A 13801-nucleotide genomic window follows, 5' to 3' on the forward strand; every position below is an offset into this window, starting at 1 on the left:
CCCCACTGGACTGTCAGGAATCAGGAGGCCCCCGAGTGTCCCCGCCCTGCTCTCTCCTGAGCCTCTGACTCACCCCAACACCTTTCCATTCCTTCTGAGCTGATTCCTTCCTGTAACCCTTGCCAAATGCAGCTGATGGCGGCAAAGAAACATTACCAACCCCTTCTTTTCCAGCTTCTCCCCGGGAGCCATGAACTCAGAAGCCGTTCCGTGCACCTCCCCAACCCTTATAGGAGGCTGGTCTGCAGATGGTTTACCTCTGCGGACGCGGCTCTGTCTTTCCAGCCCCGCATGTCGCTGTCCCGGCCGCCTGGCCACACTCAGCTAGGCCAGCGCCCCCCGCCGTGGGTCTGCAGTGGCAGCATTTCTCCTCCGTGTTGGTTTCTCTGTGAGTCAGAACAGGGAAGGCTGTGGAATGAGCCCCAGAGTTCAAAGGCTCCCCACTCTAAAAGTTCACTGTTGGCTCCCACGTGGTCTGGCGTGGCCTGATGGGGCGTCCGGGCCCTCCCGACGCAGCTCTGCCTCCCAAGAAGAGCACAGCAGTGATGGAGGTGGAGAGACCGTGTACGCAGCCTGGGAACTGGGAGGGTTCGCTGCACACGCCCAGGTGTGTGTGCCTGTAAGCGGGCAACGTATGAAGGAGCTATGGCGGGCCTGCAACTCGCAACACAAACTAAACCACTCTCCAGGGCGGGGCCCTACACTGAGAAGGAGGTGCTGAGAACAGAGTCCAAAATGGGCAGAACAGAGACAAGAGGGGCCAAAAACTAGAAATGAAAGGTGTGGAAGTGAGAACAGGAAGAAAGGGAGGGAGGGAGGGAGGAAGGAAGGAGGGAATACAAGACCATTTCTTTTTTAATGTTTCATGAAAACAGCAGAAAAGGAAACTAAAGATTATGACGTTCCGAAAGGCATTTCAGATAAAAATGAACAACAGAAAAGGTTATGGTTAAGTCCCATGCCAAGATACTGGAGAAATGAGAAAACCAAGCAGTGCCCCTACGGATAATGAAGGCGGTGTTCCAGAAACACACACCACAGAACCACAGCCAGAAACAAACAAAAAAAGGTATCCTAAAATTTTTGCATGAGTCAACAAAAAAAAAGTAAGAAAAGATACAAAAGAATAGCAAGTCAACATGAGAAGACCTCAGAAAAGATGTGCTAGAACTGAGGAAAGAATTAGGAAGAAGAGAAAAAAAACGCATTTCAGAACGACAACCGCAGTAGAAGGAGCACAACACAGCGAAATACTATGAGATGATGCCTAAGAGAATCAGAAGTTAGAATGGAGGGAAATTTTTAAACAATAAAAAAATGGGAGAGAGAAGTAGGATTCAAGAGAAAGCGACTACGTAGAGAGCAGGCAGAGATCTAACGTGTGCAACACCAGTCCCGAAGAAGGAGTCCAAGTGTTTAGCCAAATGCTGAACGCTGTAATTTTAAAAAAAGAAAACAACTTTCCTGAAATATATAAAAACTTGAAACAGCATTGGGTATCTGGACAAGCTGATCCAGAATAGCCAACAGAGAGGCATATTCTACAACATATTCTATGGCTGCCTTTGGGAATTCAGGCAAAAAAAGATGAAGTCACTTCCGGGAAAATCAGGTTGTCGTCAGACTCCCCGACGTGAGCACTTCCTGCCAGAAGCCCCAGGGGCACATCTAGACACCAAGGGCGGGAGCAGAGCGGGGCAGGTCCAGCCAAACCGCCTTTCAAGTACAAAGGTCGTAAACAGTTATCAACAGGCAAGAACTCCGGGACGTTATTCCCACATGCCCTCTGAGGACCCACCAGAAAACAGGTCTCAAACAACCAAGACAACCAGAGAAACATAATCCTAAGGTCTGACTGTGAGTACTAAATGGGTAGAACATACGGGAACTTACACAGTTAAGACCAGTGATGGACACACCAGATAGAGTATATTTGAGGGAAAGTGGGAAGAACATGGAGAAAATAGAATAAGCTTACTGACTGCCTTGTAGTTAAAGTCTGAGAGTAAAAGGATATTAATTCAAATCAGATGCTGTGCACAGAGGATTGTAGCAAGTTTCAATATCGCTCATAGTAGGAAACCAACAGACAAATAAAAGAGAGGACCAATATTGCGTACAGATATTACTGTAAAAGTAACAGTTGCAACAAAAATAGGAACCTTTCCTAAGTACCAAAAAGATAAAGTCCAGTAAGAGAGAAAGAATATAAAAACCACACTGAGGGCTTCCCTGGTGGCGCAGTGGTTGAGAGTCCGCCTGCCGATGCAGGGCACACAGGTTCGTGACCCGGTCCGGGAAGATCCCACATGCCGCGGAGCGGCTGGGCCCGTGAGCCACGGCCGCTGAGCCTGCGCGTCCGGAGCCTGTGCTCCGCAGCGGGAGAGGCCGCAACAGTGAGAGGCCCGCGTACCGCAAGAAATAAAAAAAGTAAAATAAAATAAATAAAATAAAAACCACACTTAAAGACAAATTGTTTAAAACTCTTGCACGGGTAGGTGTAAGTGTAACATAAAACACCATGCGGAACTGAGGCTAAGCATACTGGTCGACTGGTCTTAACTCACCTATTAATAGAAAACAGATTTTCAGGTTGGCTAAGAAAGGAAGCTCCAAAGCTGGAGTGACCGCCAGAGCCCGCCATCCAGGGGAAGTCTGAGGCGGAGGGAGCAGCTGTGGCGTGGGGGAGATGCACGCGGTAGGTGTCAGCTCGTGTTCCAGTGTTCAAAGCTCGGGGGAGAGAGCTCCGATGACCTATTGCCCCACCACCACCCCATGGCTGGCGTAGACGATCTGTGTAAACTGTGTAAACGATTTCGTGGTCAGGAGCCCAGACAGGCCCGCCGCACGGGTCCTTTTCCACGTGGCGTTGACAGAGGTCCCTCACTGGCATCCAGCTGGAGGACAGGCTGGCCTGGAGGCTGGGCTCACGGGGACTCTGGACTGGTGTGTCTACACCTGGCTCTCCAGCACAGGGTCTCCGCGGAGCGCGGCTCTGCGGCGTGTACACCCAGCTCTGCGGGCCCCCAGCGCCTGTCAGCCACACTCTGCTGGTGGCTGGGGCAGGCCCAAGTTCCCCAGAGTCAAGGGGGGGACAGAGACCACACTTCTCAATGAGACGTGTGTCCAAGAATTCGTAGCTGTGTTTCACAACTAAAACGGCCACCAAGGCTAAACCATTTTTTTTAATGGTTATATACAGGGGAGAGAGCCTCAATAAGGGTGATTATCACAAACAGCTGAAACACATAAAATATCTTTAAATCCATGTGTTCCTAATTGTTTTTTTAACCCCTACTTGATCACCACTGGAAGACCAACTTAATCAGAAAACTGTTACAGGGACAAGGCAAGCATATATCCTGCCTTTCCTCTATAAAACTGCACCACCAGGTAGCCAAACACTGGGGAGGGCAACTTTCTCTCCGAGAAACACTTCAGCTAACAAATGAGGCAGGAATGGTAGCGTTAGGATGTCACCAGTCTACAGCCACTAATAAAGTAGTGAATCCAGGCGCTGAGAATCGGCAGCTGTCAACACAGCAGAGACGGTAGGACGCCGCGCCGCCCACTGGGGGAAAACAGTTCCCCCACAAGTAAGGCACAAGGAAGAAAACACGGGCTGAGCCTCTAGATGAAAGCTACTTGGGAGCTACATCAGGCAGTGTGACGTGGGGACCTTATTCAGATCCTGATTCAAACCGTATCTTGTTCATTTTGACATTTAGGACACAATTGTAAACTGAGGCTGGATACTTGCTGATATTAAGGAATGGTTGTTACATACGAAGCTCTAAACAATGATATGGTCTTCTAGGTCACAACCTTTCAGAAATACACTCTGAAATATTTGTGGATGAAATTACACAATGTCTGGGATGAACAGGACGATCGTCCCAACAGTTTGGGAGGGAAAAAGTGGCGAGGGCAGAGATGAGACCAGACTGGTGTGTGCTGATCGCTGTTGAAACAGGGTGCTGGGTGCCTGCAGGCTCATTACTCAACCTAATGTTGTATACGTTTGACCCTTTCATAATAAAAGCTTTATGTATGTAAATTTTTGCACAATAAAAACTTATATATAGATAAAAAGGCTGGAAGGATATAAAGCGAAATGCTAGCTGTACACCTTAAACTCACACAATGTTATATGTCAATTGTATCTCAGTGAAAATGAATTCTAAAAAATGCTAGCCATAAATACTTCTGGCAGATGGGATTATAGATAAATTTTCTTTTTAAATTGCTCATTACTCATCTTCTAAAATTTCTACAATGAACACATAGCACTTTAAAAATCTGGTAAAGAAAGATTAAACCAAACTGGCTCCCTCTCGCCCGGGCTCTGCAGGCGGGTGGGCCCCTTGGCAAGACCCAGCCAGGAAGCCATTTGGCTGCACAAGCCGTGGCCGTACAGGCAAATGTGGTTGCCTCCGCCCCACTTCTCTTCTGGGAATCGTGCCCAGGGAAATCATCTAAACCTGAAACGCCAGCCGACCTGCCTGCTCGAGGATGCCCACGTCGGCGCAGTTACTGGGGTGAAAGCTTGGCGTTGGGGGCCACATCCCGCGACAGGGGTCGTGTCGGTGAAGCACGGACATCATGGCGATGGACCGCTGGGCAGCCACCAAAACGGAAATTGTGGACTTAACGCTGGGTGAACCGAGGATGCACGTCTGTACGTCTGTCAGGAGTCCAGTTTTGCAAACACACGTGGAAAATGAGCGGAGCCCTTATCAGCTTCATGGGACATGCTGTGAGTATGAAGCGTGTTAAGATGCCCTGACCCTGGCCCCTCATGGGGAATCGGCTTTCCCTGAGATCCTCCAGAAGCCCTCAAACCCAGCCTGCTCTGGCCTGTGTCTCTCACATCCCCAGGTCAGCTTTGTCTTTTGCAACTCTCCCCTCTGCCCGCGGACAAGCCCCGCCCAGGCTGCAGTGGGGCACACTTCCACCCAAGGGTGGAGGCTGGTGGGTTCCACAGGGAGGGGCGCCTCCCACAGGCCACTCTTCCTGGCCCCTTCCTGTCTCTGCCTGCCCAGCCCCGGCTGCACCTCACAGCCCTAACCTCCCCTGCACCCATGGGCCCTCCCGAACAGGAGCCCCTTTACTGCCACAGGAACCTAAACATATTTTCTTAAACAGAGACCATTATCTCTGAAGGAAGAATTTTGTTCCAGATTTAGAGTAATATTCTGTCCTCCTTACGTGTGCTGAGAATAAACAGACTTCCCCCATTTCTATCCCCCTCTTCCCAGGCCATAGAGCCCCTGAAGCTTAGGTGGGTGCTGGGCTGCCTGTATGGACTACACTTCCCAGCCTCCCTTGCAGCGTGGTGACCATGTGACTGAAACAGGATGTGAGCCAATGATGCCTGTGCCTTTCAAGGGAAGGGATGTGTCACCTCTCCACCTCTCCTGCCGTCCTGCCGCCCAGTACTGTGGGCTGGTGCCGGGGACCATCTCGGGTCATGTGGATGAAGGCATCAAACACCCAGGATGGAAGGAATCTAGGCCCTGCTCCACGAAACGGCCCTTTTGCTACAGACCACTGACCCTCAAACTGTTACAGGAGAGAGAGATGATCGTCTATCTGGTTTAAACCAACATTAGCTTGGTTTTGCTGGTGTTTTTAATAAGCCGCCAAACCTCGATCCTAACCAATAAACTCGCCTGATTAAAATGCCCCCAAGACACGCAGTGCCAGCAGGCTGTCTAGTCAGATTCTCCCAGAAGCAGAACCTGAGGCAAGGATTCAGGTGCCAGAGCTTCAGGAAGGAAGTTCTCCCAGCAGAAACCAGTATGGAGCAAGGGGAACAGGAGAGAGCAGCAGAAGCCCACCAAGGGTGCATTTCTGTCCTGGCCGTGGCCCGACCCCAGGGAGCTCTGCAGTGTCCGTCACACCTCTGAGTTTGTGCTGCTCCAAGCGAGGAGCTGGGCTCTCCCACTGCAGCAGATGGGCCGGAGGTGCCCAGGGAGGCAGGTGTCAACTCCCAGGCATGCCAGACGTTCAGGGCAATGCAGCTCCGGGGGCCTGAGGGCCACTCTCTGAAGCAGGTCTGAGATGTGAGTGGCCAGCTGCCAGGCCCAGGACAGTGGAGGGACCAGGTAAGAGGTTCCCTTGACGGCTCTGGCAAGGCGCCGACAGGGCACCACACACAGAAGGAAGCCCCCCAGACCTTTTGCGATTCCCATCCTGTCAGCCTCTCCACCTTCCTCACACTGTGGCCCCAGACGAGGTGAGTAATGGCCCCACAGACACTTCCCTGGGACCCTTAGCCAAGAGTGCTGTAAGATGCCGCGACACTGCGGATTTGGTTGCCCAGGAAGCCATGCTGGCGTTTGCCCTGAAAAGGCAACAAGTCCCAGCACAGAGAGAATCAGAGAGGTGCAGCGACTTGCCCATGGCCACACAGCTGAAGTGGAGGGACTGAGGCGGGTGGGCCAGGGGAGGGGCAGTGTAACAGAAAAGCCCTGAGAGAGCCCGGGGGAAGTAGACCCCAGATTCTGTGCAGAGCCAGGACTGAGCTGATGGGGAGGGGACAGCGCCGCGGGAGGATCCCTGTAATGACTGCAGGTGTCACTTACCGAGCACATCTACGGACTGAAAACCTGACCTCGGTTAGCGCCTGCGTCCCCACCCTCATTCGCAGAGGTGCTCCCTCTGAGGTAGCAGACACTGAGGAGGATTTAGGTGCAAGGAAATCCTGGGAAATGCCCACAGGAAAGCGAGACGGGGCGTGTTCTCAACACAGTTCCCCTGAGCGCCTGGAGCTGCATCCAGCTGGGGCAGCTGGGGGCCGCGAGGGCCCAAGAAAGCTCGGGGGCAGGGGCGGCGGCTGCGGCGGCGGCACCGACACAGGCACCGGCACCAGGGCGGGGTCTGCGAGGCGGGGCCGGGGCCTGTGGGGCGGGGCAGGGCGGGGGCGGGGCCTGGCACCGGGGCGGGCCGGGGCGCGGCCGGGTGGCAGGGGCGGGGCCGGGGCGCGGCCGACGCTCTTCACCAGCTGAGGCTGGTACTTCCTTCTTCAGGCTCGAGGGGCTTCCCGTGGCCCCTCTGGCCCTGGGCACAAAATCCTTCCACTCCTTCCAGCACTTTCTCCCTCTAAGTTCTAGAAATAGCGGGAATTCCCTGGAGGTCCAGTGGTTAGGACTCCGCGCTTTTACTGCCAACGGCCCTGGTTCCATCCGTCGCCTGGGAACTAAGATGCCACAAGCCCAGCGGCCAATAAATGAGTAAATAAAGCATGCCAGTGTTTGAGACCTGTGTGCCTTCTTTATCCGAACAACTTCAAGAATTGAGTGACGTAGAGCTTTTCATCTGGACATTGGCATTTTATCTACTCACTTGATTAACCCACTCGGGGGGAGGAAGGTCACTGTCTTCAAACGCCTGAGAGGGGAGGAGCAGCAAAGTACCAGATCCCACCCGGATGGAGTCGGGCCTGGGGGACTGGACAGCCCCTCGCTCCCCTGCCCTTCGGGCCAGGCTTGCTGAATTTGGATCCCAGGTCTTCCCCTTACCAGCTGTGCGATCTTGGATAGCTGCCTAGCTTCTCTGTGCTTTGGTTTCTCCATCTGTAAAATGGGAAAGGTAACAGAAGCCACCTCCTAGGGGTTCAACGCATAACTCCTGCAAAGAGCATGGGTTGGGGATGTGCCTGGCACAGAACGAGTGCTGGAAACATGCTGACCAACCTCTGGTTCAAGGCAGCAGATCCGGTGTGGGAAGCAGACTGGGACGTGGACATGGCCACATGTGTGACTGGGGCTGGATGGAGGGAAGCAGGGGGCTGGGGGGAACCCTGCAAAGGAGGTGACTAGTACCTGTGGAAGTGGGTTTTGAAGGATGAGTAGGAGTTCGCCAGCAAAAAAGGGGGTGTAGGGAATATGTGTGTTGGGGTGGGGTGGCTCTCCAGCACCCAGACCCCTTCTTAGTTGGGAGGGATCCCTCTGTGTAGAGTCCCCAGTGGGCAGGGTCCTATTTCCCACTGCAGAAGCTGTAAGGGCCAGACTTTGGTCTGGTCAGGAGGCCACTCCTGCCTGGGACTTTGAAGCTTAATATCTGGGGCAATGGCGACAAGGGATTCCTGACCACATTGGCCTTGATGGCCAGGCCCCTGTAGCCCCCTTAGCCCCTGAAAGTTCTCTTGTCCACGATGTAAGCCCTTAGATTGAGCCAAGAAATGCCCCCCTTTACTTATGGTGGACAGAGTCGCTTTGTGTTGCTCGCAGCAAAGAACTCTGTAGGGAAATCCCGGCAGAAAGACCAGGATAAGCAAGAAGTGGAAGGGAGCGATTGCATGAGAGATCCTGACCCTCAGGCCCTGCACCCGAGCCCTGCCCTCCCCCAGGCTTCCCTTATTGAGACCATTGCGATCACACGGGGGGCAGGCTGGATGGGGGTCGGCCTCTCTGATCCATTTCACAGCCAACAACGCTGAGCCCTGAGAAAAGTGGTGACTTGCTAAAGGTCGCCCATAGAGGGTTAGATGCTGGCGAGGCTCTGCCCTTGTTCCAGTCAGGGGCTCCAGCACCCCGAGATGGGCAGGTCTGTCCCCACCTGCCACAGCAGCCTGTGAAATCCTACATTCGCAAGGACAGACCTTGAGACCAAGGTTTAAAAGGCAAGCCCATCTCGGCCACAGCCGTACATCCTAGGGAGACAAGGAGGAATGAAGCTTTGTTTTAAAGGCAACTGTGAGACGGGGAATGAATTTGGAGCCATGGAATACAGGGACTGAAGCTCATGATTCACACTCTGGGCCTGGCCCAAGGGGCGGCCCAGGAACTGGAGGGACAGGTTCATTAACTGGGCACCTACCGTGTGCCAGGATCGTGATGGGCCTTGCGCTCTCCAGCATTTCGTGGAAGCCACCTGCTATCCTGTAAGATCAGCATTAGTACCCTCAATGTGCAGAAGAGGACGAGTCTGAGAGACACTATGATGTCTTCAAGGTCACATTGCCCGGGGTGACAGAGTCAAGCTCAGGGCCGTCTGACCCGAGAGCTGGGGGTGGGAGGCATGGAACAGGGCTTTGAAGGCAAAAAGACACGAGGACGTTTCAGAAAGATGATCCTCTCGTTACTGTTGTTCTTCATGTAAATCCGGTTGCATCTCTCCCCTGCCTAAAACCCTACCACGACTTCCCTCACCCCCTGAAAATAAAGTCCAGAGTCTTTGCCATGGCTTTGCGTGGTCTGCCCCCAACCCCTGATTCTCTTTGGTGGCACCAAGGCCCCTCCCACCCCAGGGCCTTTACACAGGCTGTTTCCCATCTGCTCTCCGCACTCCTCACCTACATGATTCCCAGCCCTCCCGCTGCTGCCCTACCCGCTCACTGGGAGTCTTCTGAGGCTGTGGGCCGCCCCCCAAGACAAGCACCCAGTAAGGGTGTCCCCCCCCACGCCTCGTGTGTCTCCTTTTCACCCCACTGAGCACAGATTATAATCCTCTGAGCCGTGCATTTTCAAGGGAGGCAAAATTTGGTTCTTGGGGGACTGAAAAAATAGATGTTACAATTACTTGTGGCCCCACATAACAAACTCTTATTCATTAGTATTGTATCTCTCATTAGGGAGAAATTAAATAATTTACTTAACTGTAATTAAGTTTAATTAAATGATTTAATTCAATAAGTCAATGTTTCTCCTTAGGGAATGATAATGGGGAAAAAGTGGGAAATGTTGCTGTAAGCATTTATGAGTTTGCTTATGCTGTCTGATGCCCTCTGAGCTCAAGGAGGGTAGAGACCAGGTCTGTCTAGGTCCTGCTACAGCTCTAGTTCTAGAACGCTGCTGGCACACAGTAGGTGCTCAGGTAACACCTTCCATGTGCCAAGCCCTGCAGAGAATAATCCGGACAAGGCTCTGCCGTAGAAAGGTGGTGCTGGGCCTCCCCTCCCTGGATTCTGTGGGCAATAGGGAGCCATGGAGGGTTTGGAAGCCAGGAAAGGAGAACTTCTTGGGCTGGTGCGTCCCCAACCAGAGCTGACAGCTGCTTCTGCATCCCAAGCCTCTCCCCACCCAAGTCCCCGCCACCAGGCCAGCCCAGGACAGAAATAGAGCAGCCCACGTCTTCTGCAAGGCTGGAGGGGGTGGATGCAGCTAAACCCAGCTCGGCAGGTGGCTCACTCAGGGTGGGAGCTGGGGGTAGGGCAGGATTCCTGGGTTACTGGCTCACTGTCTGGTGGGCCTCAGGCAAGCCTGGACCCTCACAGAGGCTTTGTGGCCTCCAGGAGAGCCTGACTGCCCTGGGCCTGAGGATGAACGAGCGACACTAAAGATAGCACAGCTGATTTATATATAGACCCTCCCACCTGGTTTCCAAAAGGATTCAAAACGGCTTTCACAAGAGGCAAAGAAATGAACATTTAGAGCATGCCAGAGTTTACACATGAGGCTCCCACGTCACAAGCCTCGGGGAGTAGAACCAGGACAAGAAGAATCTCAGATCCCTCCAAGAAGCACGTCTGAATGAGAATGAGCTCCCCATCAGAGGCGGTGTGCAAGCAGAGGCCTCAGCCCCTGGCAGCGGTGTGAGTGGCGAGGGATCCCTGCACCGGACAGAGGCTTGGCCAGATGCTAAGTCCCTGCTGGGAGAGAAGATGGCACCAGCCCCGCTTTCTCAGCCACTGCCCCTGTCCACAAAGCAGTCAGGGATGCAGCCGGAGGTAGGGTTCGTGGTAGGAGCCTGGTGCTAGCCCCTTCCCCTTTTCCTGAGCCAGAGTTATCCCCACGGACTTAAAAACTGGAGCAAGGGTGGGGGGATGGGCGGGTAAACCTTACCGCTCCTGGGACTGCTGTGCTGACATCCGCAGTGACGCAGGCAGCCCTGCCTCAGACCCCAACGTGGTCCCAGCTTTGGTACTGCTCGCTGTGTGGTCTTGAGCTCATCGCTTCCCTTCTCTGACGCAGAGTCCCCGTTCAGTACAACCAGGGGGTTGCCTCGGTCCTAGAGAGCCCTCCTGGGATCCACAGCCCCAAATAAATAGAACTGCAGTGCCCACCCCCACCCCCAGCCCAAGCCTTCGCACAGATCTGGCAGGGCCCTGCTCTCTGGGCCCCATTGCATTGGTTCTGGGATCGTTCTTGGGGCCGGAGGGCACCTTCCCCGCACTTGCCCTGTTTCCTCTGTCATTGCCTGACCCTCGTCCATGCCAGGCTCTGAGCAAGACAGACCCATCTCAGCCCTAGAAGAGCTCCCAGTCTAGAGAGGGAGCTGGCCAGCAGACAAGAGTGTGAATAAATAGGTTGAGGAAAACACAGCAGGGCAAAGGGACAGAGAGACAGGGTGGTCAGGGAGGCCGCACTGAGCAGATGGCATCTCTGAGGAGGTGAGCAGAGGTGTCCTGAGCCAGCCAGGAGGATGGCTTGGGGGAGACCACTCTGGGCAGTGGAGGACAGCTAGTGCAAAGGACCTGAGGCAGGTGAGCACGGCATGGCTGCAGAACAGGGAGCAAGGGAGAGTAAGGGTGGGGGCGTGGGGGGAGGGCTGGCTGGTGGGGGCCATGGGGAGGCTTGGACAGAGGGAGGCCGGAGCTACAGCAGGACTCTGAGGAGAGGGGAGGCCGAGCTGGTGTCTAACAAGCAAAGCCGCCTTTCCTGGCCTCTAGAAGGGAGTTCGCCAAATTCTCCCTCAGAGGCCACCTCCTGCTCTCAACCAGGCCCAGACGCTGTATTTTTTTTTTTTTTTTTTTTTTGTGGTACGCGGGCCTCTCACCGTTATGGCCTCTCCCGTTGCGGAGCACAGGCTCCGGACGCGCAGGCTCAGCGGCCATGGCTCACGGGCCCAGCCGCTCTGCGGCATGTGGGATCTTCCCTGACAGGGGCACAAACCCATGTGCCCTGCGTCGGCAGGCGGACTCTCAACCACTGTGCCACCAGGGAAGCCCCTAGACGCTGTATTTTTAATGCTGGCGGTCGAGGAGGCTTTCGCGGCTGTAACTGAAACAGAAAGTACAGGAACCTCCACCATGTGGCTGTCAGTCCAGGGAGACTCATTCACCCCAGGTCTGGGATAGGCCCCTGCCTGCCCATCTGGTCCCTGTGCCCATGACCGCCACCCCACAGCCTAGGGACAGGGAAGGGGGCCCTGCCACGTGCGGCAATCACGGGCTGAATAAACTGTCAAGGGCCTGGGCACTGGCATGTGCTTTGTAAATGTCAGTGACCTGCACACTGGCTTCTCCCACTTGGATGCCTGGACACCCTTTGTAAAAGCTGAAGCGTCCCCTAAATAGTACCTGAACCTGTAAACAACCGTGTTTGCACTAATGCCGAGAGGAATCTACAAACGCTAACGTTCTAATACGGCCAGGGCTTGGCAAACTGGGAACCACTTGCTGAGCTATAAAGCGCCTCATAATCCTGCGGAGGCCCTGTGCACGAAAAATTACTCTGTAAGCTGTGTTTTGTAAACAGCTCTGGGCTTTGTAAACCGCAGTCCTTTGGACACTGCAGATGACTTGCCAGCTGTAGAGCGCTGTGCACCCAGGAGAACGTGCGTCAGGAGTCGCCCTCCCTCGGCCCCAGGCTCCCCTCCGGGCCTCCACGCTGAGGACGGACGCGCGCGGGCCGCCGGCTGGGCTCCGGTCCGGGGCGCAGAGCTGGGCGGCGAGGGTCCCCCCGACCCCTTCCCCGCAACCCAGACACCGCCCTCTCCAGGCCCAAGCGCGGGTGGGGCTGGGGGCGGGCGCTCCGGGGCCGCGGGGTCGAAGCGCGGGCTCTGCCGCCTCCTGGTGGCCGCGGAGGGAGGAGGGGCCGTGGCCGCGGCCGGGACTTGGGTCTGCTGGTCCTGCGCGCGCGCGCGCGCGCGGAGGACACGCGTGCGTGCGTGTGTGTGTGAGGCCGTGTGTGCACACGGAGCCACACTCGCACGCAGGGCGATCCGCCCACGCGCACATCCACGCGCGCGCCTTCAGGACTCATGCCCTCGTCCTTCCTTTCATGTGTTCATTCACTAGTGTCTTCACTGAACACAGGTTGAGCGCCCCCCGGGTGCGGGCGCTGAGCACACGATGGTGGCGGGTCCGATCGGCCCAGAAAATTCAGAGAGAGGTTAGTACACCGATGGGACCAGGTGCCGGGCCTCCCTGGGGAAGTGACAGGGGAGACAGGAACCGGTGAGCAGGGGGCCACAAGGAGATGGGGAGGAGCGTTCCACACAGAGGGCACAATCAGTGCAAAGGCCCCGAGGTGCGAACAGCCTTCACGTGGGAAGGAGGTTGGAGCTGTTAAATGCTGTGCCAGGGACGGTTATAGGTAGAGGCTGTCCCAGACTGAGGCTACCTGGGGACGAGAATTGGACTCTGCCTCTGGCCGAACTGAGGCTGGGAGGACTGGTGGACGAGGCAGAGGGGAGATGGACCCCAGGGGATCGGTGTCTCCTTGTGGGAACACACCCATTGCCCTGGGAGGACTAGCAAGGCTAGTCCTCAGACCTTGGGATGTAGGGAGGCTGACTCTCCTGTGTTGGGTCCTTTTAGCCTGAGATGGGCTTGGGGATGAGCGTATGACCCTTCCTAGCTGAGAAGAGCCGGCCCTGGGACTTCGGTGGGAGCTCTGGGCCCCTTTGCTAAGCTGGTGGGAGCCACTGAGTCCTGACATGGCCCCGTGTGGGGAGTGTGAAACTGAGACAGAGGAAACAGCTAAGGCAGACTTAAGTTCCACAGGATATTAACCTGGCTCCTGGATCCCACTATGCCTGAAGCCAGACTCAGTTCTGCTTACATGAGCTATAAATCCCCTTCTGCTTCAGTCTGATGGAAGAGGGCCTCTACCCCATTCTGCCCCAGCCCAGG

General features: G+C 55.1%; 1 long non-coding RNA gene across 4 annotated transcripts in view; it reads right to left on the reverse strand.

Annotated features, from left to right (window-relative positions):
- The window catches only part of LOC149744728 (uncharacterized), a 41990-nt gene extending 36342 nt beyond the window's left edge, over window positions 1-5648 (reverse strand). For all 4 annotated transcript variants that reach the window (XR_016388814.1, XR_016388812.1, XR_016388813.1 and 1 more), the window contains exon 1: window positions 258-5648. This is a non-coding gene — a long non-coding RNA (uncharacterized LOC149744728). The remainder of the gene's footprint in view (window positions 1-257) is intronic.
- Window positions 5649-13801: the final 8153 nt, after the last annotated feature.

Source organism: Delphinapterus leucas, chromosome 19, assembly GCF_059928025.1.
Source record: "Delphinapterus leucas isolate spDelLeu-1000000601 "Yukka" chromosome 19, BTC_Dleu_Yukka2, whole genome shotgun sequence".
NCBI classification, from domain to species: domain Eukaryota; kingdom Metazoa; phylum Chordata; class Mammalia; order Artiodactyla; family Monodontidae; genus Delphinapterus; species Delphinapterus leucas.